We start from the raw sequence: 25,360 nt of genomic DNA on the forward strand, positions 1-25,360 counted from the left end.
TTTGATGTCTGGAAATGAGTTCTGATAATGTCAAAATTAAAATTAAATGTGTTGCAATTTTTTTTTAAAGCAGAAGACTGAAAACTAGTGTGCTTCTGACAGAATGAGCATTAAGACGTCAGTTCAATAACCCCATCAAGAGTAATGGACGTAGTCGCAGTTGGGTGGCTTGCAGGGCTGCCATACCACAGCTGCAATCCTGATGGACTGGCGTCTGTGGAGACGCCAGACTGACGGTACGACACATTTTTATAGTGTAGTCTGGCTGTTTACACATCTTTGGTATGACAAGTCGATGATGGAACAAGCCCAGGTAGCCTTACTTGTGCTTCTAAGCTGTGCCAGTGCTGCTTCCTACGATCTTCGTCAGGGAAGGGTATCAAGCTGCTTTGTGTGATTGGCAGTGACCACTGTCAGCCATCCTGAAACTTTACTGGCTATGTCATTGTCAAGACAGCTGCTCCTTGTTTATGCGTTTGGGTTACCCATGCATCATACAGTTGTATCAACATTCATATCTTCCAATACCACTGAGTACGGGGTATGGGAAAATCACTCCTCAAATGCCCTTTGTGAATTGTAATTTGGCCTTCACAATCCCTACAGCAACGACTGTTGCAGATTCCTAGATTCCTCAATAAACGGTCTTCAAATTCCGTAGATAGACATTTGCAGGATAGTTGGTACAGTACCGAGGCAGCCAACACCACATCAGTGTTCAGAACGCGCCTAACACACAGGGGACAGTTTTCTGGAAGACAAGCGGCCGTGCTCTGACAGTGCGCCAGCAGGCGACCCAATCATCGTTACAGACTGCACGCTGCGCAGATGTTTTCTCTTCCCCAAGACACGTGATCGAAACTAGGCTCGACTGTACCCTAGCGCCAAGTGGTATTTAGTACAGTGCCTGGGCCAGACCAGACCATTTCAATCCGAGTGAGATTTCCTGGGCCAGGCGCTGATCCCGCAAGGATTCCACCAATCAGCATTCTCGCTTGAGAGGTGTCGCCATGACGTCGCTGCCATTCGTGTCTGTCTTCGTGATCCCGGAAGCTGCCAGCTGTGGTCTTATCGCTCATGGCCGTCTCGCCAAATAAGATGGCGACTCTGTCGTTGTGTCTGAGTTGCGGACTTGTAAACTTATTCCTGTTTAACTTTAAAACGGCACCATGCCAAACGTAGACAGTTTAGCTCCCTACTGGGCTGGCTCTTATAAAGTGTGTGTTTAATGAACTTAGACTCAGTGACAATGTAACTGACCGTGAGCCACCAGAAGAATTATTATTCTGTTTCAACGAGTAATTTATTTTTTGTTTTGTTTCAATACACGTTGGAGAAGAAAAAATGGCTCTGAGCACTATGGGACTTAACATCTATGGTCATCAGTCCCCTAGAACTTAGAACTACTTAAACCTAACTAACCTAAAGACATCACACAACACCCAGCCATCACGAGGCAGAGAAAATCCCTGACCCCGCCGGGAATCGAACCCGGGAACCCGGGCGTGGGAAGCGAGGACGCTACCGCACGACCATGAGATGCGGGCGTTGGAGAAGAAATTCTATTAAATTTTGAGAAATAATCTTGTTCACTCACTTCTGCTTGGATAGTTTTTGTACCGCCACTAGTGGCATTTCAGTTAGCATCCATCTTCAACCGTCTGCCAGTTTGGGTTTCTCGGCATTTCCATGACACTCACCCATAGGTTGAATACACTCTGCTTTGTAGACATTCAATATCCGCTTAATTAGTATGGACCGTACAAATTTGAGCTTCTTTGTAGATTGGGTCATACAAGTGATTTGTAAGAACACGTTTATGTAGAATTCTGCATTTTCGCAGTATCCTACAAACGAAACCACCATACGTAGACATTAGTGTCCGTTCCGAGCCTAGGAGTAATTTCAAATTACGAGAAACGATTGCAAACAGGCATTTATTTCAGACGTATTTGAACGCAAAGCTGTCTGGAACCTCACACAAACAAATCTCCACAACTTATTTTTACTGCATCATACAATATTGTATAGAAATTAATTCCCCTGTTTTACCTGGTCCATCATTTTTATTTGGTAAAATATCAAGCCAAAAATCTACATGTGGCATATATTGTACATTAAATAGTTGTGAATAAAAGCTAATGAAATATTACTTCATTGTGGGCAACCACACCAATCAGCAATTCATATAAATTGGATTCACAGTATTCACCTGTCTAACAATTTCTGGTTCAGTAATATTTAAGATAAACTGGAAAACATATTTCGACATTCGTAGCTGTACGAAAAAGCGTACTGATCAACTTTGACATGTCGCTAGGACTACTGAGAGTATCTGCAATATAGATGTTCTGTATTAAAAGGGTGTACCTCTGCTTCCTGGCCAATAATTACATTTTTGGAGCCATGATATAGAGAATGTCGTCTTTGCCTCACACCAGTGTAAGTTGTCTGACTAGGGATGTGAACAGTTGCATGGTAAAGGCTCCGACGGGCAGCGAGGTTGCAGCATAGACGTACCCTAACATGTAGTTCCTAGGGCGGACCAGCAGCCTTTCCACTAGTTGCAGTGGCCAGTCTCTGGATGACTGACTGATCTGGTCTTGTAACGATAACCAAAACAGACTTGCTAAATTGATATTGCGAACGCCTGAAAGCAAGAAGAAACTCTGGCCGCTATTCTTCGAGGTCATGCAGCTCCACAATGTGACTTAATGATGATGGCATCCTTTGAGTAAAATATTCTGAAAGTAAAACAGTTCCCAATTCGATTTCCGGGCGGTGACTATCGACGAGGATATAGTCATCACGAAAACCAAGATTGGCGTTTTAAAAATCGAACCGTGGGTTGTGATGATGATGTTTGGTTTGTGGGGCGCTCAACAGCGTGGTTATCAGCACCCGTACAATTACCCAATCTTTGCTCAGTCCAATTGCGCCACTTTCCTGGATGATGATGAAATGATGAGGACAACACAAACACCCAGTCATCTCGAGGCAGGTGAAAATCCCTGACCCCGCCGGGAATCGAACCCGGGACCCCGTGCTCGGGAAGCGAGAACGCTACCGCGAGACCACGAGCGGCGGACAATAAACCGTGGGTTGTAGGACCTCTTAGTTGAATAGATAGGTTACAAAATTTAAAGAGACGTATGGATAGGTTGAAATTAGATATAGCGAGAAGTGGTTTAGTGCAGCGGCAGAAATACAGTATATTCGTCAGCTGGATATAGAGTTACCACAACAAAATCAAATATGTGAAATGCAATACTAGCTCTAATAACGGATAAGAAAACAGGAATATAATTAAACTGCTGAGAACAGCAAAAGTAACGCGTTACTGTAAGCAAGACAGATACACTGCCAAAATCCACCACAGTACAAGAAGTTTATATGCGTACTAGCTCCGCAGAAGGTTAGGAGATTGAAAGAACGTATCACATAATAAAGCAGCTTATTTAGGTCGTTAACTCAGACGAAAATTTTGCGACGAGGCAGTGGAATTAGACTGTAGGAAAACGAAGGGAAGGCAATATAGTAGGAGAAGGTGGTCTGATGTGAAGGGACGAAACAGGAAGCAGCATGGTAGAATTTTTGCACAGAGCACAATTTAATCATTGCTACCACTCGCTTCAAGAATCATGAAATGAGAGCATATACGTATAACAATCCGAGAGACACCGGAAGATTTCAGATAAATTGATTAATGGTAAGACAAAGATTTTTACATTGCAAAATACTTCCAGGTGCAGATGTGGACACCGACAATAATTTATTGATTGTGAACTACAAATTAAAACCGAAAAATACTAAAGATATGAAATTAAGAAGAAGACACATGCAACAAGTGAAAAGAAACATAGGTTGTTGAGACTTTCAAAGACAGCATTAGGCACTGACTGACTGAATTAGCGAAAAGGAATGAGAAATGAAATAGTCAAGGCAGCATAGTATCAAATAGGCAAAAGACAAGACCCAGTAAAAATACGTTGATAAGAAACGAGATACCGAATTTTATTGATGAAAGGAGAAAAGCGAAAGACGAGCCAGCCGTCTAAAGATGAGACTGACAGAAACAGCAGAAGGGAGTGAACAGGGGAGAAAAGCAAGGCTGTCAACGCATGTATGACTATGGGAAAGATAGACACTGCCTATAAGAAAATTACAGAGACCTACGCAGACAAGAGAAGTTCCTGTTCGAATATCAAGATTTCAGATGTCAAGTCAGTAGTCAACAAAGAACGAAGGTCGCAATGGAGAATAAGTATATACAAGAACTATCCAGGGTATATATAATTAAAATCTTGCTACTTGGTCCATTGAAGACGGAAAACTGTTAACCGTATGGGTACCCAAGTTTATAGGTACTATGTTCAGAATGGGCGCTGCGGGATATGAATTAGCAGTAGTACACTACTGGCCATTAAAATTGTTACACCACGAAGATGACGTGCTACAGACGCTAAATTTAACCGACAGGAAGAAAATGCTATGATATGCAAATGATTAGCTTTTCAGAGCATTCACAAGAGGTTGGCGCCGGTGGCGACACCTACAACGTGCTGACATGAGGAAAGTTTCCAACCGATTTCTCATACACAAACAGCAGTTGACCGGCGTTGCCTGGTGAAACGTTGATGTGATGTCTCGTGTAAGGAGGAGAAATGCGTACCATCACGTTTACGACTTCGATAAAGGTCGAATTGTAGCCTATCGCGATTGCGGTTTATCGTCTCGCGACAGTGCTGCTCGCGTTGGTCGAGATCTAATGACTGTTAGCAGAATATGGAATCTGTAGGTTCAGGAGGCTAATACGGAACGTCTTGCTGGATCCCAACGGCCTCGTGTCACTAGCAGTCGAGATGACAGGCATCTTATCAGCATGGCTGTAAAGGATCGTGCAGCCACGTTTCGATCCCTGAGTCAACAGATGGAGACGTTTGCAAGACAACAACCATCTGCACGAACAGTTCGACGACGTTTGCAGCGGCATGGACTATCAGCTCAGAGACCATGGCTGCGGTTACCCTTGACGCTGCACCACAGACAGGAGCGCCTGCGATGGTGTACTCAGCGACGAACCTGGGTGCACGAATGGCAAAACGTCATTTTTTCGGATGATGGTCGCAACCGTGTTTGGCGACATCGCCGTGAACGCACATTTGAAGTGTGTATTCATGATCGCCATACTGGCGTATCACCTGGCGTGATGGTACGGGGTGCCATTGGTTACACACCTCGGTCACCTCTTGTTCGCATTGGCGGCACTTTGAACAGTGGACGTTACATTTAAGATGTGTTACGACCCGTGGCTCTACCCTTCATTCGATCCCTGCGAAACCCTACATTCCAGCAGGATAATGCACGACCGCATGTTGCAGGTCCTGTACGGGCCTTTCTGGATACAGAAAATGTTCGACTGCTACCCTGGACAGCACATTCTCCAGGTCTCTCACCAACTGAAAATGTCTGGTCAATGGTGGCCGAGCAAGTGGCTAGTCACAATACGCCAGTCACTACTCTTGATGAACTGTGGTATCGTGTTGAAGCTGCATGGGCAGCTGTACCTGTACACGCCATCCAAGCTCTGTTTGACACAATGCCCAGGCGTATCAAGGTCGTTATTACGGCCAGAGGTGGTTGTTCTGGGTACTGTTTTCTCAGGATCTATGCACCCAAATTGCGTGAAAATGTAATCACATGTCAGTTGTAGTACGAGTATAATATATTTGTCCAATGAATACCCGTTTATCATCTGCATTTCTTCTTGGAGTAGTAATTTTAATGGCCAGTAGTGTATTGCCGTCCTGAATTGCGTTTAGGCACCGGTATCGGTGCAGCGATGTAGGGATGAAACACAAGCACCAATCTGCACTACAATTGCAGACAATCAGCACGGGTCTGACAAGGTGAGCGGGACTTTACTCGTAAGACTTTTTCATCAGAACAACAGCAGGAGTGCTGCTGCTCTTAGTGAGTATCTGCGCATTACAGGTGTACATACAGGTTCTCTTTCTGCACTGGGGTTGAATACTAGATTCCGAAGTTCGAACTAACTGGCGATTCGAGAACTGCTCCTGGGAGAAGCGACGACCAATAATGCCACAAATTACTGAAGAAGTTACTGTAGCCATTGCTGAGAACGCTTGACGCAGTGTGTGATCTTCTAGTAGTGCACCACTTGTGTCACGACAGCTGACCATTCCACGATCCACCATTGTTTCAAACAGCGTTAGAGCAATCTCTAGTGTGTTTTCAGGCTGTCGTGGGACGTAAACATAGTACGCAGTTAACAAATATTGCCCTCTCATGTGGAAATTTAAATGTGTTGCTTCCAATAGTTTATTCATTATTTTTCTTCCGTGTGTCCTTGCAAATACACTCCTGGAAATGAAAAAAAGAACACATTGACACCGGTGTGTCAGACCCACCATACTTGCTCCGGACACTGCGAGAGGGCTGTACAAGCAATGATCACACGCACGGCACAGCGGACACACCAGGAACCGCGGTGATGGCCGTCGAATGGCGCTAGCTGCGCAGCATTTGTGCACCGCCGCCGTCAGTGTCAGCCAGTTTGCCGTGGCATACGGAGCTCCATCGCAGTCTTTAACACTGGTAGCATGCCGCGACAGCGTGGACGTGAACCGTATGTGCAGTTGACGGACTTTGAGCGAGGGCGTATAGTGGGCATGCGGGAGGCCGGGTGGACGTACCGCCGAATTGCTCAACACGTGGGGCGTGAGGTCTCCACAGTACATCGATGTTGTCGCCAGTGGTCGGCGGAAGGTGCACGTGCCCGTCGACCTGGGACCGGACCGCAGCGACGCACGGATGCACGCCAAGACCGTAGGATCCTACGCAGTGCCGTGGGGTACCGCACCGCCACTTCCCAGCAAATTAGGGACACTGTTGCTCCTGGGGTATCGGCGAGGACCATTCGCAACCGTCTCCATGAAGCTGGGTTACGGTCCCGCACACCGTTAGGCCGTCTTCCGCTCACGCCCCAACATCGTGCAGCCCACCTCCAGCGGTGTCGCGACAGGCGTGAATGGAGGGACGAATGGAGACGTGTCGTCTTCAGCGATGAGAGTCGCTTCTGCCTTGGTGCCAATGATGGTCGTATGCGTGTTTGGCGCCGTGCAGGTGAGCGCCACAATCAGGACTCCATACGACCGAGGCACACAGGGCCAACACCCGGCATCATGGTGTGGGGAGCGATCTCCTACACTGGCCGTACACCACTGGTGATCGTCGAGGGGACACTGAATAGTGCACGGTACATCCAAACCGTCATCGAACCCATCGTTCTACCATTCCTAGACCGGCAAGGGAACTTGCTGTTCCAACAGGACAATGCACGTCCGCATGTATCCCGTGCCACCCAACGTGCTCTAGAAGGTGTAAGTCAACTACCCTGGCCAGCAAGATCTCCGGATCTGTCCCCCATTGAGCATGTTTGGGACTGGATGAAGCGTCGTCTCACGCGGTCTGCACGTCCAGCACGAACGTTGGTCCAACTGAGGCGCCAGGTGGAAATGGCATGGCAAGCCGTTCCACAGGACTACATCCAGCATCTCTACGATCGTCTCCATGGGAGAATAGCAGCCTGCATTGCTGCGAAAGGTGGATATACACTGTACTAGTGCCGGCATTGTGCATGCTCTGTTGCCTGTGTCTATGTGGCTGTGGTTCTGTCAGTGTGATCATGTGATGTATCTGACCCCAGGAATGTGTCAATAAAGTTTCCCCTTCCTGGGACAATGAATTCACGGTGTTCTTATTTCAATTTCCAGGAGTGTACTTCCACAAAGTTCCATTTTCTTACCATCACTCATTGGTCATGGGTATCAAGTTTCGATATCACCCCATGGGCATCACAGTTGGCAATGGAATTGCTGGTTTCTGTCAGATGCCGATAGCAGTCGTGTGTGATCCGGCGAACCAATGGTGTGTGCCCGCTGAGCCATGCCTCCTGCAGGTCTGTACTGTCAGCACCCTCTGCTGCTGCAATATACGATGGACGACAGCAGCCATACAGGCTACTCGCACTTGGAGCCCCTTCGCTACACCACCACCTTTCTTGCTTATCTTAGGGAGCCTCATTCTTTTAGACGTTAAGAACTGGATTCTATTTCTTGTTGCATTATTTGTAATGGGACTTTGTAACCTTGGAGAAATACGTAAGTCAAGTAAGTCTTCCGTTCATTGTGTTAAACTGTTCGCCAATTATTTTTGCTCCTGTCTAGCTTTCCTACGGCGACGGCTGCCGCACCCCTCTGTGTCCCAGCTCTCCTTACCACTGAGTACGAAGTCGTACACCACAGGGGCGAAAGTTTAATTACCAGAATACAAACGCCATGAAGACAAAATTACAGAGAGGGAAATGGAAGTAGATGGAGATGAGATGATAGATGTGGTACTATAAGAAGAATTTGGTAGAGTACTGAAGGACCCAAGTGTGGCCGTTCTGTTGAAAATAAAGCTGAAAAAAAAAAGTGGCTGAGTAGACATTCAGAAGTATCGGCGTCGAAATGTCTCGTGATGTAGATCTAGTCGAGGATGTCTGCTTACTGATGATTCGAGATTGGGATCTGCGTCAGGAAGTGTTGTAGAAACGCCTCGGATGAGGAATGTTGAACTTCGTATTAAATGAAAACCGTTTTAGTTGCACGAGTTATATAAACTTTTTTTTCGCAAGAAATTTCACCGATTCCCATATTCCTTCAATGGCAACGGTTTTCAACAATGGAATCAGTGTCTTCGTATAAACAGAAAGAAGGTTGTAGCTAATGTTCATTTCTCAATTTTTTAGAAAGGACTAATTTTGTTACTTTTAATATTATTCGGCTATGGGGACCATTAAACACATCGAAGATTTTTCTTTTTGTATTTATGTTAGTTAATCGGTGTATTATACAATAAAGAAGGAAAATATTGAACAATGTGAAGCGTAATGCTTCATATCACGCCTATCGTAAGTAAGAGATGGTAGCAGGCAGATAGGTTCAGACAATGAGTCGTGGCTAATGCAAGACAGATGCACCCTGATCCAGTAGCTAGCTGCAAGTAGTTATGAGTGTCTTCCATATCTTAGGGAGCTGCTTACAGATTATAAAAATTTCAAGTAGTGAAAACACATTTTGTAAGTAAAACTGTAGTTATTGTGATTATTACGACTGCCATTAATTATTGCTACTATGCTTATTAATGTGAAAGATGATGTGAATGGAAAGTAGGATGTTAAATGATAATTGTTATGTCTGTTAACTGAGTACACGTTAGCATGAGAAATGTGACTAGACAAGGAAAGTGAATTATACTCTCAGGGGAATTATGTAACGTACAGTTTATGGGACTGGAAAGGCAAGAAACATTTTACGATAATTCTGTTATTTAGAGAGGGAGTTATTTTGATATTTCTAAAGTTTCTAAATTTGTTCATTTAGTAAATTGTTCATAAAAGCTATTAAGTTCTGATAATTCGAAAGTAAAAGATGCAGGATTGCACTGTTTAATACTAATGTCGGATTGGCTATGATCTGCATCAGGAAATTAGAGGACAATACGTTCGCGTGTACTTCTTGGGTTAAAGAGTTGCTTTGTGAAGTCTACAGGGTTCAGTTCGAAACTTAACTATCTTTATGTTCGGATGCAGATATAAGGAACTCTGAATAGATGTGATGATTTTGCAGAATAATGATTTAAACTTGACCGTGGAGTGCTACAAAGTTAATGCGAACGTGTGAGGAAAACGACCACATGAAATTACGATTTTAATATTTATAGTGTGTCTTTTGAGTAACTAAAATCCGCGTGGCATTTTACACAAGTCGTGAGGAAAAATGAACATCTGAAGCACTCAGACTGTGTAATACTGAGCAAGCATTCTGTCACAGATAATCCGTTTGATAAACCGTTTTGGTAACGGGTTCAGTTAATTAGCGTAAGTTGGCTATTACGAGTGACTGATTGCGTGTGAATGTTGAAACTAGAACTTAAGATTAACACCGACTTGGCAGTGTTTTTTTTTGTGTCAAACTAGCGCCAATATATCGAAGTTTTCACTCACAAACCATCTTTCTATCAGTCGCTCAGTTATCCTGATACTGAAAACATATGTTACACTCGTTGGGTTCGTAGAATACTACTGGTTCTGCTACAGCTTCTCCAATAGAGGAAAATCATTGGCTTTTAACAGGGAAGTCGCTGGACCGGACCGCGGAAGAAGAAATCTCCGCTTTAGTTCTGAGATGAGAACATAGTAAACCGCGACATTGCAAATGGATCTTCACATTTTGTAGGTAATTACAAATTTCGTTTTAGTATAACCAGCATAAGAATTATATTGTGTGAGGCAATTAACTCCCCAGATGCTGTTACATAAACTTTACTACTAAATTTCACTTTGCCATGTTTGGGATATCCTTTCCCACTTAAAAATAACCTCATTAATTTATGCAAGGTTTTGAAATGATAATTCTTTCTTAATATATTAGTGGATATTAAATTACGCGATGTGTGTGATTAACCTTTACAGTTTGATAGTGTGAAAACAAATAATGTATTTAGCTATTTGGGTACACATTACATCTGTTTATGACGTATTATGAATATAAAGACAGTTGATGATTTGAGTCCCAGAAACGATAGTATGAAATATAGTAGTGAAACGAAAGTATTTAAATCAGGCTTTTGGTTTACGGGAAAAAATCAAGTACCAGTCACTTTTAAGAATTATTTATTCTAAAGCTATTATCCATTTTGGTACTTTAGCTAATGCCTTGTTCAATGGTTAGTAAAGTTACAAAAAAGAAAGAGAAAAAGAAACTGTTAGCGTGCAAAAAAATTGGGTATTTATCTGAGAAACATTTTATCTTATGCATATTTTGAACGAGACATTTTATAAGTATTACGATGAAAATAATGATTACGTAGAAAGAATAGGATGCAATACTCTTTTCCGTAATATGTATATGAGAGAACGACATGGGAAACGAGAAATTCTGATTGTTGCTTACTGAAGTGTTGGGGTTCTTTTTGCTAAACTGTTTTGCACGTGGTCATTTCTGTCGTCGTAAATGGAAAAATACTACTGTAACAAAATATTACTTTACTTCTCATCTTAACCAAAATACATTTTTCCGCTTCTAAAACTTTCGAAGAAAGAGGACCATGGAGACAATAATGGTTACATCCTACGCTTCTAGAAAATTTCACAAGGTGTGTCGCTTATTCGGGAACGCGTTTGGCAACACTAGTTGGCTGTGTTAAGCGTGATACACGATTCCTAGCGGCAATGCGGGACGCAGAGACTCAAACAGCTTGTGTTTTTGACTGCGTCTTCCAAACCGTAAGGCTGCAAACTCCACAGCTTCTTCAACAAATATGTCGTAAAGATTACTTTGAACATGACTGCATCGCAAGATGTCCCTGGTACGCTACTTCCTCCTCCTCCTCCCCCCACCCCCCAATAAGTTATCAGAATAACTTGATTGATTCCCTAACTGTTCTGATTAGTGCAGACCCGTGTATGCTTCTGACATTTAACTAGACAAGCGAATAAATTTTCACTCCTTAATGTAGTTGCAGCTGCAGATGTGCACATAACTGACACGTGACCTAGTTTCTGGACAAGGAACAGGTACCATGCTCGTAATAGCGACCAAAATGAAGGTCTGTTACGCTTCAAACGCTTTACGTTTCATTGCATGAGATACGTATCGAAGTAAACGCCCTTTCGAAGAAATGATACCGGACACGATCACGTGGCTCAATGACAGATATCGATAGCATATTATACTTGTATGTGTCCCTGTGTAGTTCCGAGAAGTGGATATTGAATCTGAGGCTGAATTATTTACTTTGGTCTTGCAGAAATGTAAAGGTCGGCAACAGAAACAGCTCTCTTGTGGTAGTTTGATATTTGAACGACATCCAGTGGTGATTTTTCAATCACTGGCTATGCGACAAGTTCATCGGTGTTCAGCCAAACGGATATCCGTGTCGTGTACGTTATATCTCTGATCTTGGCCATATGACAGGACGCCGCACAAGTAAGCAATGCTAATTAAGAAGTATTAATAGCAAGGTGGAGTGTCAAGGGTCTAATAGATAGTTGTGAATTTGACTACGTATGTTGTCCAGTATTATGATGTAATATCATATTCTCTAGCGGCTGTTACATGCGGAGCTATCCCCGTTACATTAGAACTAGGTCTCAAGTCAGCGTTCGAAGAGTTTGACAGAAAATAAAATTCTTTGTGAGTAACAAAGGAAGAAAGATAAATACAGAGATCCTGTATGGCTATAACAGAGACCTGTACTGGCTGTGATAAGTTTTATATTAATTACTCAGGCAAAAACGTAGAAACTTTCTGAATTATGAGTCCACATTTGCTGAGCACGTACTAAGTGAGGGCCACAGCTTCTAGCGACAGTCCCACGTCCTTCACTTAGGAAACAGAGGCCAAAAATGCAATTTATTAAAAGCACTGCAAATCAGCATACATTTGGCTCACACTCCTGCTCTAATATTAAATGACGAAACACAGCTAAATACTTCCCCTTTTCTAGACTTCACTTAATGCTCACAACTTTCAAAGGTTCCCCAAGCTGTTTGTTGCATTCTGTTTCCCTTTCCTCATGTATTTATTTATTTTATTGTGGTTGCTATGTACTCCATGTATCCTGTTGTTATAATTGTCAGTTTTATACTTTATTCTTTCTGTACCATTTTCCATATGTAACACCTGTTCCACCTATTCTTCAGTACCCTTGACAGATATAAATTTTATTTTATTCGGATTTTTAATTTAATTTCAATTCTTACATACACACTTTTATCGAGTTCAGTGTTAAGAAAGTTTATGGTTTGCTCTCTTTGTATTTATTTACCGTTTAAATTTTAACCTTTTTGATCGAAATTACCACCGTATTGTCAAAGAGGACATTTACTCTGTCTACTACTGACGAGCAATATCTATAGACGAGCAATATCTTTTTCAACGTTTTTCACCAACATTGTCTGTTGAAGTCTGATGATGGCCTTGTAAGCCGTTAACAAAATACATTAATTCTGTAGAACATACAACTATTGAGCTTTTCATTTATAATATTTTTTGGAAGTGGCAGATCGAATGTAGCTTTTTACGATTGCGCCCCAATCCCATTTTCATTCGGTAAATTCTTTCATATCTGGCTGATGGAGCCATCGTGCAGTGTGAATGAAATCGGCGGAGAAATGAATGTTATTCAGTGGCTCAGAGTCAAGGAACGTCAGGTGCAACATTTCGTGTAGCAAATACGTTATTTGTCATCATATTCTCACTTTTGTATGGCGATTTATTGTGTGTTTCACCGTAAAGAGAGAGAGAAAGAGACGGAAACTTGAGAATATCATTCATCAGTTACAGAAATATTTCTTAGCGATGGTGGCGATGGTGATTTTCATACGGGGTGTTCAAAAAGTCTCTCCGCAGTGCCGTATGATTGTTAGCCGCGCGTGCCGTATGATTGTTCGCCTGCCTGGGTTACTTCCCTTCAAGTGGACTCTCCCAACATTCCACTCTTTTGTTTTTCTCAGACAGCGTCAGTAATATCGTTCGTGTGTGTCGTTACGTGTTAACGTGAACGTTTAAGTTTAGCTCCTTTGTTAGTTTGTTTCGTTTCTGTCAATGTTGAAATGCTAACCATTGAAAAACGTGTGTTTTTAATCGAGCAAGTGTTCAAAGTTGGCGATAAATACACAGTTTCAGTTCGTCAAACATTTAATTCAGTTTTTCCGGAGACAACACTCCCACATCGCGATACTGTGCGAGATTTGATGATTTCATTAACCAATTTCGAAGTACGGGTTTAGTGACAGATGCACCGAGAAGTGGTCGTTCTAGCGTTTTGTCTGAGGATAAACTACTCGATATTTCCGATAAAATGTCCATGTGTCCGAACAAGTCAGTAAAAAAACTCGCCCAGGAAATCGATGTTAGTGTCGGAACTTTTTCCATACAAAGTGGCAGTTGTGCAAGAACTGAAAAATACTGATCATGTCAAGAGACTGCATTGTCGTCAATGGTACAAAAATTTCGTTCAAAAAAATGGAAGGGATATTCTTAATGAAACGTTTTTCACTGATGAGACGTGGTTTCATTTATCCAGGTACATGAGCTCGCAAAATTCTCGTATGTGGACTACAGCAAATCCATTGTTTATACATTATTGGGATTGCAATTTCTAGACGTTGGATTATGAGTCCCATATTTTTCAACGAAACGATAAACGCACAACGATACTGCAGTGATATTCTGTACCCATTCATAGGAGAACTTGTGTTAAGTGAAATACTGAACGGTTGTTTTCAAAAAGATGGTGCAACCGCGCATACAGCTCGCGTTTCAGTGTCACTGCTTGGTGATGTTTATGGTGATCGCATAATTTCACAGGGAGTTTGGCCTCCACGACCACCTGACCTAACACCAGCTGATCTTTTCTTCTGGGGTGCAGCGAAAGCAACTGTCTATAAATACCATCCAAAATCCATCCAACTGAAAACTGCAATATCCACTTTCACTGCTTCTGTTACAGAAGAAATGTTACAGCTTGTGTTTGGAAACATGATTAGACGAATTGAATTGTGTATTCAACAACAGGGGGGAGGGGGCGCTTTCAACATTTAATGTGAAAATTTGTAAGTAAAAATGAATATTCAATAAATTAATAACTTGTATTTCACTGAGTTTCATTTCGGTATATGACTGCAGCATACGGCACGCGCGGCTAACGTTCATAGGGCACTGCGGAGAGACTTTTTGAACACCCCGTATATCCCGTCTCAAATTATAATACACTGCCGGAAAATAAGTAATACACTCTTTTAGAGGCTCCCAGCTTACTCACGATTTATTGTTCCAGCAGTGCTTATGGAGTACATTCACGGATCAATAGCACAAGCGGTTCTGAAGTACCAGCTACCGACCCATGCTGAAACACCCATGTTAATATGTGGTATAACCTCCACGGGCGGCAATGTAGGCGCTGACCCTGGCATCAGGTCGATCGTACAGATGGCGAATACTGTCCGGGATACGTCCTTCCACGCCTGCTCGACCTGTTCACGTAGTTCTGTAGGAGCTAGTGGCTGGCGAGTCGCAAGATTCACTTCTCGTCCCATCACATCCGACAGGTGCTCGTTTAGCGACAAGTCCGGAGATTGTGTCGTCCAGGTACGTTGCCACACGTCTTGCAGAACATACTGAGTTTCAAGGACAGTGAGTGGACGAGCGTTATGCTGTTAGAACAACACGTCACCTTCCCGTTGCAAGAGCAGCTAAAGAACGGGTCTAACAACATTCTGCACGTACCGACCGCTGGTTAGCGTCCCCTCCAGAAATACCGAAGGTTGTTGTAGCTTATGGCAGGCCAGACCATAAGGCTTTGGATGGGGGCCAGTGCGTCTTGGACGAAGGCATTCTACAAGGCAGCGCTCACCAGGTCTACGTCATCCGCGCAAACGAACATCACTTACGTGCAAGCAGATACTGCTTTCATCGCTGAAGACCACAGCGCTCCATTCCAAGTGATCCTCTAACGGCACCATTCGAATCGTGCACGTCGATGGTGCGGCGTGAGTGGAAGACGCGCCCGCAGTTCCACTGCGTGTTGACACGCCTGGGCTAAAACAGGCACTCTTACCTGTGCTGTGCTACCCGTACGATCTGCCACTGCTGCCCTTTCAATACGACGATGCTGACAGGCGTTTGCGCAGCGTGGACTTCCAGAACCTCGTCTGCAGGTGTGAGAATATTCACGTGACCACTGATAACAACATCGTTGCAAAACTGACTCAGAACATCCAGCTTGTGTGGCAGTTCTCCTATAGGACCATCCCGCCACACAGAAGGTCGTAATCTGACCACTCTCAAACTTGCTCAGTCGACTGTAGGAAGCACAGATGCGTCTCCGTTACATGATTGCTTGCTTGCTTCACACTTTTGCATAACACTGAGCCTTCTGCCTGTGAGCATTCCCTATTAAAGGACAGACACAGAAAGCGCTCTCGTACACTACTGGCCATTAAAATTGCTACACGAAGAACAAATGCAGATGATAAACGGGTAACCATTGGACAAATATATTATATTAGAACTGACATGTGATTACATTTTCACGCAATTTGGGTGCAAAGATCCTGAGAAATCAGTACCCAGAACAACCACCTCTGGCCATAATAACGGCCTTGATACGCCTGGGCATTGAGTCACAGCTTGGATGCCGTGTACATGTACGGCTGCCTATGCAGCTTCAACACGATACCACAGTTCATCAAGAGTAGTGACTGGCGTATTGTGACGAGCCAGTTGCTCGGCCACCATTGACCAGACGTTTTCAATTGGTGAGAGATCTGGAGAATGTGCTGGCCAGGGCGGCAGTCGAACATTTTCTGTATCCAGAAAGGCCCGTACAAGACCTGCAACATGCGGCCGTGCATTATCCTGCTGAAATGTAGGGTTTCGCAGGGATCGAATGAAGGGTAGAGCCACGGGTCGTAACACATTTGAAATGTAACGTCCACTGTTCAAAGGGCCGTCAATTCGAACAAGAGGTAACCGAGACGTGGAACCAATGGCACCCCATACCATCACACCGGGCGATACGGCAGTATGGCGATGACGAATACACGCTTCCAATGTGCGTTCAGCGCGATGGCGCAAACTCGGATGCGACCATCATGATCCCGTAAACAGAACCTGGATTCATCCGAAAAAATGACGTTTTGCCATTCGTGCACCCAAGTTCGTCGTTGAGTACACCATCGCAGGCGCTCCTGTCTCTGATGCGGCGTCAAGGGTAACCGCAGCCTTGGTCTCCGAGCTGATAGTCCACACTGCTGCAAACGTCGTCGAACTGTTCGTGCAGATGTTTGTTGTCTTGCAAACGTCCCCATCTGTTGACTCAGGGATCGAGACGTGGCTGCACGACCGTTACAGCCTTGCGGATAAGATGCTTGTCATCTCGACTGCTGGTGATACGAGGCCGTTGGGACCCAGCACGGCGTTTCGTATTACCCTCCTGAACGCACCGATTCGATATTCTGCTAACAGTCTTTGGATCTCGACCAACGCGAAACAGTCATTGTAATTCGACCAACGCGAGCAGCAATGTCGCGATATGATAAACCGCAAGCGCGATAGGCTACAATCCGACCTTTATCAAAGTCGGAAACGTGATGGTACGCATTTCTCCTCCTTACACGAGGCATCACAACAACGTTTCACCAGTTAACGCCAGTCAACTGCTGTTTGTGTATGAGAAATACGTTGGAAACTTTTCTCATGTTAGCACGTTGTAGGTGTCGCCACCGGCGCCAACCTTGTGAGAATGCTCTGAAAAGCTAATCATTTGCATATCACAGCATCTTCTTCCTGTCGTTTAAATTTTGCGTCTGTAGGATGTTATCTTCGCGGTGTAGCAATTTTAATGCGTAGGGGATGATGCGGGAGACCCGTGCCGCTGTACTAGGCAAGGTCCTAGTGGAGGTGGTTTGCCATTGCCTTCCTCGTCCATCTGAGCCACCGAGGGCACAAAAGATAACGCGACTGTAGGGACCATCTCGCGCACGCCTCCCGCGAAACCCACATTCTCACCTTGTATGTCCACACACTACATCTGTAGTGCCCCTGCCCACTATACTCATTACTCGTGGCAGTTAGTCTATCGATTCCCATAACAGTTCGGGCAATATCAGTGCATCTGTACTGAAGAAGGTCATTGGCCGGTTCGGATATGTTCGAAAGAACAGATACGATATCCATGTAAGTATATAGTTCTGGCAACACCGGCCATGACCTTCTTCTTCAATGCGGATACACATATATTCCCCGAAATCTTATTGGACTTGGTAAGAATGTCTTCCACGAGTAATGAGTGTGTTGGGGTGGGACACTACGAATGTAGTGTGTGGACATACAAGGTGAGAATGAGGGTCTCGCGGGAGGCGTGCGCGAGGTAGTCCCTGCAGTCGCGCTATCTTCTGTGCCCTCGGTGGCTCAGATGGATAGTGTGTCTGCCATGTAAGCAGAAGATCCCGGGTTCGAGTCCCGGTCGGGGCATGGGGCACACATTTTCACCTGTCCCCGCTGATATATATCAACGCCCGTTAGCAGCTGAAGGTATTAATATAATTCTAAATTCGTTTCATTAAACTGTCTTTGTTACAAAGTTTGACTTCTCCTAGGGACCGATGACCTCAGCAGTTTGGTCCCTTAGGAATACACACACATTGGAACATTTGACTTATCCGAGAAACTGTCCGATAGAATTCACATGCCCCGATGCGGTAGGTTCAGGTTTGAGGAATGTCTGGCTAAAGAAGCGTCGATAACTGTAGTGAAACCGCGCGGTCTGGGTCGCCTTGCCACGGTTCGCGCGGCTCCCCCCGTCGGAGGTCCGAGTCATCCAAATGGTTCAAATGGCTCTGAGCACTATGGGACTTAACATCTGAAGTCATCAGCCCCCTAGAACTTAGAACTACTTAAACCTAACTAACCTAAGGACATCACACACATCCATGCCCGAGGCAGGATTCGAACCTGCGACCGTAGAGTCGCGCGGTTCCAGACTGTAGCGCCTAGAACCGCTCGGCCACTACAGCCGGCTCGAGTCCTCCCTCGGTTGTGGGTGTGTGTATGTGTGTGTTGTCCTTACCGTAAGTAAGTTTAAGTAGTGTGTAAGCCTAGGGAACGATGACCTCAGCAGTTTGCTCCCAGTGAAACTTAACACAAATTCCTAATTTTTTGTAACCATTATCGGGATCCGAAAAACAAGTGCGTCAAACCCGGTGATATAAACTGCTGCCGACAATGTTGTACACGCTCTCCTCCATCTCTGTCCTTGACGACTCGTATACGATCCGTTCAGAGGAGTGGAAGCTTCAGAAGGGGGCAGTGGGCCGTGTGCTGAGCCCACATGTGGCGTCCTGTGCTGACGTCACTGCTGCCGGAAGCGGCTCCACGCAGCAGCCGGAAGTGCGCCCCGCGCCAACCCCGCCGCTGCATCCGCCCACCGCCAGTAAAAGCCTCTCAGGGCCACGAACAGAAGACGGGACTACAACCCTGATCTAGGTGGAGCACACGAGGGCGGAGAAAAGAAATGAAACGGCAGGAGTGTGCTGTGTTTAAGTCTGGTTTACACAGGGGTGACGCACAACCGAATGTGTGTCACTCTACGGCTGGAAAAAAACACAGACCGGGAAAAACCGATACCAGTATTTTACTTCTGAATTCCCATATTTTTCGGTATTTGTTTGGTCTCGGTTACAATAGGTCTTGTTATTTTTTTCTAAAAGCAGGGTAGAAAAACTGAAATATCAATTAGCCATAGCAGCAGTACTAAAATATTTTGTTTTTTAAATAAACCTTTTTTAAAGAACGAATTCTCTGTATTCGTAAAATTTACGTTGCTTTGAAATACTGCGTCATTACAGAAAATTGGAAAAGCCATCAGCGCTATTTTAATAACAATTCTGACAAGAACGAGCCAACAAACACATTGAGTAAGAAATTGTACAGCGTTGTTTCGGCCGGCCGGAGTGGCCGTGCGGTTCTAGGCGCTACAGTCTGGAACCGAGCGACCGCTCCGGTCGCAGGTTCGAATCCTGCCTCCGGCATGGATGTGTGTAACGTCCTTAGGTTAGTTAGGCTTAAGTAGTTCTACGTTCTAGGGGACTGATGCCCTCAGAAGTCAAGTCCCATAGTGCTCAGAGCCATTTGAACCAAGCATTGTTTCGACAATAGCGTACCTGTTTGCAGATGGCGGGGCCTATTAGATGGTATGCGTGTACAAGCCAAATGCAAGACTCGCCTCACCTGATCTACGAGGTGCGACAATAAAGTAATGAGACTGATTTTCTTTGCAAGATGTGGCAACCCTGCAGGTTTGCGTAGGCACAATACCTTTGACCTTGGTCTATAAGCTCTTCTAGTCCAAGTGGCACATCGATGCAACTGGTCAGTCGTGAGTTGTGCTGTAATAAGTTAACACGTGTTTGTGTCTCTCGTCACGGTAATGGACTCGCATAATATTGTTAGAGCAAACGGAAATCAATCCAGAATTGTTGAGCCGTGTTATCACTGGTGATGGAAGTTGATTTTTTCAGTACGATCCAGAGACAAAACGCCAAAGTTCGCAGTGGTGCTCAAAGGGATCACCCAGAGAAAAAAAGCTCGCATGTCAAAGTCAAAAGTGAAATGTATGCTTGTGTGCTTCTTTGATTCCAAGGGAATCGTTCATAAAGAGTGGTTGCCTCCTGGACAAAGAGTGCCGGCCGGAGTGGCCGTGCCGTTCTAGACGCTACAGTCTGGAACCGAGCGACCGCTACGGTCGTAGGTTCGAATCCTGCCTCGGGCATGGATGTGTGTGATGTCCTTAGGTTATTTAGGTTTAATTAGTTCTAAGTTCTAGGCGACTGATGACCTCAGAAGTTAAGACACATAGTGCTCAGAGCCATTTGAACCATTTTTAGACAAAGAGTTAACCAATATTACTACAAAGAAATTTTAGAAAGACTTCGTAAAATAGTTCTTTGTGTTCATGCCAACATTGCTGATAGTTGGATTCTGCATCACGATAATGCGCTATCCCATATTGCTCTGTCAGTACAGCAATTTTTAACCTCAAAAACAAAAGAAAGACAAAAAAATTCAGTACTACCACAGCCACCTTGTTCACCAGATATCGCTCTGTGCGACCTGTTTCTATTTCCGAGAGTCAAAACGGCGGTTAAGGGACACCATTTTCGAACAACACAAGATGTCCAAAAAGCTGTGACGAGGGTCTTGGAGGATATTACAGAAGATGAGTTCCAGAAATGTTACCATCAATGGCATAAGCGCTGGAAAAAGTGTGTGCAATCAGAAGGGAACTACGTTGAAGGAGACAACACTAAACTTGACTAAAACGGTAAGCAACATTTTTTTTCACATCAGTCTCATTACTTAATTGTCGCACCTCGTATATGCTATTTTCTCACTGTCAACATCAGACATAAGTTCTATTGCAGGTTGGCGTCATCCCTAATCTGGAAGTATTTTACAAAGTGTACTATCAGTGAAGTACTGTGCTCCATTTACTTGAAAAGATTAAAAACGGGAGGAGCGACAACAATCTTGCGATATGATATAAGGAGAAAACTTAACAGTTCATACATAGTTTACGATAAAAGTAGAAGGCGGCTGATTAATGGCTGTGCCTACATAACATGCGTTTACCTACTTGTAGCCTCGAAAAAAAAATACAAATTAATGCGGAAAATGTTCAGTTAGTGGAATGATCCCCGATTACCTCATTATTTGCGGACACAGGTACAAAATATTAGAATCAGTAGGACAATACTGGTGAGTTTTTTGTACTAGTCAACCACTTATCACTTAAGCAGTCAACGACTTATCACTTCTCGAGAGAAGAAGGGAACAGTGGACAGACTAAGTTTTCTTTTATTTGCCTATTTAATTATTTTCCCAGTCTGCCTTGTTTAAAGCCCATATAGGTAGGCAACCTTGGGCATGACGTAAGGGGAGTGACAGGAGGATGAGGAAGTGGTCACTACCAAACAGGTCGTTATGTGCTCTCCAGTGCCGCAATGTGCGTTTGAAACGTCGATGTTCATGTGTCCTGCAGTTCACATGTCGACGTGCAATTTGCTGCGTTCTTCGTCGACCCACAAGCCGGGTGATCCACCGTCCTGGGTGATCTTTTTTAGTTACCACTGCCTTTTTCAAAACAGTTGCATAGGCATCTCGAAACTGCATTCGATTTCTACGTTTATTACAGGAAATAATGGGAATAAAATCCCAAAGATCGGTTATTTCATAAATCGGTAGTTTGGAGTTGTTTTAACAGTCCGGTTAAACTGGCGTTGAAAAAAGAGACGTAACCAAAAACCGGTTGTTTCAGCGATAACCACCATCCCTACTTCACTCAGCGAACACAGCATTCTATCAGATGCTAACGGTAGGGAAGAACGAGTGAAAAGCATTTTGTTAGCATTCGCAGGTACCTTGCCAGCACTGCGCTAGTTGTCCGTCTTGCAACGTAGAATCGAAGGAAGTTCGCTGGCTCGCAGCTTTGGCGTCGCCCTCATAATGTGCATTTCCGTACTGTGTGAGCCTCACAGAGAACATTCGCTCTCGCCTTTTGATATTTATCGCACGTGGGTAGTGAACAGCGATTTATTCACCTAACAACTTCCACTCATTAATCATCAGTTTAGGGTACAATCTACCTCCAAAGTCGAGATCGCTAATGTACGCCTGTGCAGTGACCGGTGCGAACTACGGTATTGAAATACGTTACCACTTAGCAAGCATCTGGCTGGAAAGGCGATCGGCCGGCCGGTGTGGCCGTGCGGTTCTAGGCGCTTCAGTCTGGAACCGTGTGACCGCTACGGTCGCAGGTTCGAATCCTGCCTCGGGCATGGATGTGTGTGATGTCCTTAGGTTAGTTAGGTTTAAGTAGTTCTAAGTTCTAGGGGACTGATGACCTAAGATGTTAAGTCCCATAGTGCTCAGAGCCATTTGAACCATTTTTTTTTTAAAGGCGATCGCCAAATTTCTCTGCAGTTTCGCATACACTGAAAGCATGTTACGCAGTTGGTGGTGATACGTTCGTCAGGTGTTAACATTGAGACCGGGTTCTTATTAAAATGAGCAAAAAATAGGCAAAGTTTGGAAATTTTTTTGAGACAGTGAAAAGACTTAAAAAGGGTCTGTTTGGGGATTATGATTGATCATACCTTGAACTTTATGTTAGATTTTCAACATGAAAAAATGGGGCCTGTAATTATGTTTGATCAAAGGCCTGCGAGTTTGAAGTACGCAGACAGCATGCAGTGTAGCCCCTCAAGAGTTATCCGAAATCGAAAATGTATAACATCAGTAGATACTACATTAACTGCATGGGAGCTTATACCTAACAAGAATGAATTAACCTTAAATTTAACGATATGGTGCTAACAACAATTCCTTTTTTTGTGGTTTTTTCACTTTTTACGGCTTTACAAAAGATAGTTAACATCAAGATATTTCCTATATTATAGGTATAAGCTACTAAGAAAAGTGTTTCCTTTTGGGGATCAAATGTAGAAGTTGATAGGCTGAACCGTTTTTATTTTGGTCTGCACTCAGTTTTGACCAATCATTCCTTGAGAAAAACCTGTTTACAGTTTAGGGAAAACTTTTATATATATTATTAGTTCAATCTGCATAAAAACTAGATTTTCGAAATTCAAAATGGCTTATCCAATATAACGCACTCCGTCGTCAGGCCACAAGTGGCCCATCGGGACCATCCGACCGCCGTGTCATCCTCAATTGAGGATGCGGGTAGGAGGGGTGTGTGGTCCTGCACACCGCTCTCCCGGTCGTTATGATGGTTGTCCTCGACCGGAGCCGCTACTATTCGGTCGAGTAGCTCCTCAATTGGCATCACGAGGCTGAGTGCACCCCAAAAAATGACAACAGCGCATGGCGGCTGGATGGTCACCCATCCAAGTGCCAGCCACGCCCGACAGCGCTTAACTTCGGTGATCTCACGGGAACCGGTGTATCCACTGCGGCAAGGCCGTTGCCTCTAATCCAATATGGCGGGCCAAAAATTATGTTTTGATCAATTTTGACCAAAAAATTGTTTTCGTTACTTACGTTTATTCTTCAATTCCAGGACCGTCTACCAACCCTTGCTGTATCTCGAATTGTTCCTGGAAAACAATTACCTCGGTCTTCTTCGCGAGAAAAGCCGACCCAGCTGAGCTGGGGAAGCTGCGTACAGCAGCCTGCGCACGTTGCTAGTCGACGTTTTCGGCGAATATGATTTGCATGCATACTGTAATACAAGTCAGCTTGTGAACACTGCGTCACGGCACGACAACTTTTCTAGTGGAATCAGGAGTCTCTGGCTGAAAGCGTCCCACGGCAACCGTCACACTGCTTCGAACAGTGGCCTGCATAAATTTTTGTAATGCGCAGATTAAAAAATGCTTCCGTCCCAAAATTCTAGACACATATACAGGGTGACAGTTATTGAATTGTATGAAACAAAATCGTCATAATTTCTTAACGATTTGCATTAGTACATTCACACTGCACGGTTGGCTGTGCGGCATGATGGGAATTAGTATGCGCATTATATTGCTTGGTTTAGTGACGAAGCCCACTTGTGTTTGGATGGGTTCGTCAATAAGCAAAATTGGCGCAATAGGGGGACTGAGAATCTGCATTTCGCGATCGGGAAGTCTCTTCACCCTCGATGGGTGACTGTGTGGTGTGCAATGTCCACTCACGGAATAATCGATGGGATATTCCTTGACAGCTCGGTGACTACTGCACGGCATGTGAAGCTTTTGGAAGATGATTTCATCCTCATTATCCAAAGTGCCCCTGATTTCGACAAGATGTGGTTCATGCAAGATGGAGCGCGACCCCCATCTAAGCAGGAGAGTGTTTGATGTCCTGGAGGAGGACTTTGGGGACCGCATTCTGGCTCTGGGGTACCCAGAGGCCACTGTCAAGGGCCTCGATTAGTTGCCATATTCTCCAGATCTGAACACATGCGACTCCTTTCTGTGGGGCTGTATTAAAGACAAAGTGCACAGCAATAACCCCAAAACCACTGCTGAGCTGAAAGCAGCCATTCAGGAAGTCATCGGCAGCACTGATATTCCGACACTTCAACGGGTCATGCAGAATTTCGCTATTCTTCACCGCCACATCATCGCAATGATGGCAGGCATATCGAGCACGTCATAACCTAAATTAGAACAACTGTAGTGACGTTAACGTGTTAAATAAATTGTGTACACGCCTAGTTTGTAATTAATTTAATTTTTTCATATAGTTCAATAATTGTCACCCTGTACCTTTCAAAAAATCGAATATTCGGCCATTTTGAGTGAGAACCTGGCCTTAAGCTCAGTGATCCCTTGCTGTTATCGAAGACCAACACTCTGTTTACTAGCAACGGGTTTCAACTATAAATCAGAGTCAAACGTCGAGGGTTGCATACATTAGAAATCAAGGCGCCGCGGTGACGTCAGTGCCATACCGTCTTCCCTCCTTCCTGCTGCAGTTCTGCGAGTATGAGAAGTTTGAGGGCGGTGTTGCTACCGTCGCTTCCTACTTGTCGACTCGTTCCCTTCTAAAACGTCCTCACACGGGCCGCGTTTCTCATCACGAAACCTGACAGATATGGTATCCATCGTGGTAGCTGCGCCCTCTCAAACGACCTGGTACATCTCAGGGAACATAACGTGCTCCTCATCATCAAATTTTGCGACAGCTGCGATCTCCTGGGCCAGTTCTCGGCTGCATCT

At 44.4% G+C, this 25,360-nt stretch overlaps 1 pseudogene; it reads right to left on the reverse strand.

Annotated features, from left to right (window-relative positions):
* Positions 1-23,504: 23,504 nt before the first annotated feature.
* LOC126163491 (5S ribosomal RNA) lies at positions 23,505-23,621 on the reverse strand (annotated as a pseudogene).
* Positions 23,622-25,360: the final 1,739 nt, after the last annotated feature.

This window comes from Schistocerca cancellata, chromosome 2, assembly GCF_023864275.1.
Source record: "Schistocerca cancellata isolate TAMUIC-IGC-003103 chromosome 2, iqSchCanc2.1, whole genome shotgun sequence".
In the NCBI taxonomy this organism is placed as follows: domain Eukaryota; kingdom Metazoa; phylum Arthropoda; class Insecta; order Orthoptera; family Acrididae; genus Schistocerca; species Schistocerca cancellata.